We start from the raw sequence: 2,750 nt of genomic DNA on the forward strand, positions 1-2,750 counted from the left end.
AGTCGGTCGCCATCGATGGGGTTGAAAACCTAGGGCTTTTTTTGGCAGATTGAAGCAACAGTCGGTCGCCATCGATTGGAAGGGGAACGATTGTGAAGGGGAACGATTGGGAACGATTAACAGATTGTGAAGGGGAACGATTGGAACTCGCCATCGAGATGAGATGGTCGCCGTCGATTGCACCACTGTACTCGAGAAGAGAAGACGTTGTGAAGGAGAACGATTGGGAACGATGATGAAGGTTTTGAGAGGGTAGAAAGGTAAATTACTTCTTGTTCCAGTTAGTTCCATGGGGGAAGGGTGGACTAACTTGTCCCACGCGTGTTCCACCTTGTTCCACTTAGTCCCACATATAACCACACCAAACATGGGATAAATGTGTTCTGTCCAGTTCTGTTCCACCTTGTTCTGCCTACCAAACGCACCCTAAAGGACTTGGCCCAACATCAGGCCCAAGTTGCTGCCCTGCTGAGTTGCTGGGCAAATCCGGCCCCTGACTCGCCTCGAACCGCCACCACACCAAGGCTGAACGGCCTCGGTCGGCGGCTGTCTCACGGCTAACGCCAGCAGCAACATTTTTGCCTCATTTGTGCTCGTTTTTTCACCTTTTTCCGTAATTCTTTTTGCGTTAACTCATCATAAGATTAATCATCGCCCCATGGCACCTAAATTTTAAACTTCCGGTTTTTACCGAAACTCGCCGCCATATTAACTAAACCCATTTCAATCCCGTAGGTTACCTCAATCATGCGGTTACCCTGGGTTTTTTTAAACCCATTGTCTTTATCTCATCCATGTCGGATATATAGCACCGGAGATGTAATCCAAATCTTGCTGGTGTACTACGACCCCGATCTCATCGGTCTATGAAGAATCCATCTTGCTGGTGTACTACGACCCCGATCTCATCGGTCTGAGTATTAAGCTCCCCAAAAAGACCTACAAGTCAATCAATGCTGTGGAAACGTTGAGAGTGCAAAACATCTTGTCCAAAGAGTAATATCAACCTACTATTGTAATAAAACAAGTAAATTACAGCTTTTACAAGAAATGGAAAATAAGATAATAAATGACTCAAGGTTAGGGGCATAATAGTAAAATAAGCTATCTTAAAAAGGGGGAAATAAATGCTTATACATTGAATAATCAATGCATATCAGTCATTATACTATATAGGTAAAATATATTTTCTTATTCATTACAGTAAAGCAAGAAGCATGGCATCAAATGAAACATCCTTATCTTAACCTCTTGAGCAGGTTAGAATTAAGGTGGTGGTGGTGTTGTCCTCTAAATTCATGTTGTTCTTACACTTAAGGTTTAAAGACAGCTAGCTTCACACGTGTAACAATAATATGTTTAAAAAATAAAATAAATAAGAAACCCGTTATCTCATGTGTTTAGGCATAGATAGTCAAGGACTACATAATCATTAATGCAAATGTTATGCTATTATATACATTCAAGACTTCACCCTTTATCCTCTTTTCATTTTTAATAAAAAAAACTGAATGTATTTATAATGCATTGCCCAATTTGAGACCAACAACCGGACCGGCCTCACACACAGTCCACATGCTAAGAACCATATATGAGAAGACATTTTAGAACTAACTCAGTGGCTAGGGAGGGAGGGAGGAGCCGGAGAGGGGTTTAAGCCTATTTCCATAATATTCAAATTTGAACTTGTATATTTAAGCAGTGACGGATCCAAGATTTTTGTTCAGCGAGCTTACCTTTAAGGTAGACTAAAGACCCGTAAAATCGTCTGATGTGTTTTTAATCTAATTACACGTTTTCAAGGGAATTTAAAAGTTTTTTGGTTGATTTCAAATAACCTTTTTGGTCTTTTTGATTAATTTCAACAGATTTTTTTGGTTATAGTAACGGTTTCAATTGGAGTTGGGGGCCCGTGAAAAAATGTAATGGAGGAAATGAAAGGTAAATCATGTAAAACCTAAATTTAACCTATAATTTTTATTTTTATTTTTTTTACTAGGATCCATTCCCCTTCCTTTTTAACATTACATCCACCCCTGTATTTAAGTAAAGTCATTCTATTCTTTTACCAGCCGAGTTATTCACCAGAGCTCAACCATGCCTAATATTGCTAACCCAATTTGTTTTGGAATCACCAAATTTTTGAATGATATTTTGCAAATATATATATATTAGAAAACTGAAATTACCTTAATACAACTTTTTTATCCCGTTACATTGCACAGGTATGCAACTAGTACAATAAATAAACGAGGAATTTTATTAACGTTTGGTTTTTGGTTGACTAGATAAAAATCATATTTTTTTATCTTTTATTTTAAAAAATGATGTGGAATTTTATTTATGTCATGTCATCATTTTAGATTTATTTTTATAAATTTAATGATGATATGAAATCTTATTTGACAAGATATTTAGGGCATGTTATCATTAGACAGATCAACAAGTCAACCAAACTTCTAAATAAATGCAAACTTTGACTTTGACCCTGAAACGAGGATTTGAAAATTGGTTCCCCAAGATAGAAGTGAGGGCAAAGTTGGTGCAATTTTCCCAGATATTTATATATATATAGGTGGATGTTCAAACGAAAACCCCTGTGATTTACGAGAACACGAGAACAACCCAATAACCTCAAAGTTTTTTAATTAATAAATTAATTTTTATTATATATAAATAATTTAATAAGGATAATAATGTAATTAAGTAATTTTTATAATTTTTATTTTATTTTAATTAACCATAATTAT

This window comes from Cynara cardunculus, assembly GCF_001531365.2.
Source record: "Cynara cardunculus var. scolymus isolate 2C chromosome LG 13, CcrdV1, whole genome shotgun sequence".
NCBI classification, from domain to species: Eukaryota; Viridiplantae; Streptophyta; class Magnoliopsida; order Asterales; family Asteraceae; genus Cynara; species Cynara cardunculus.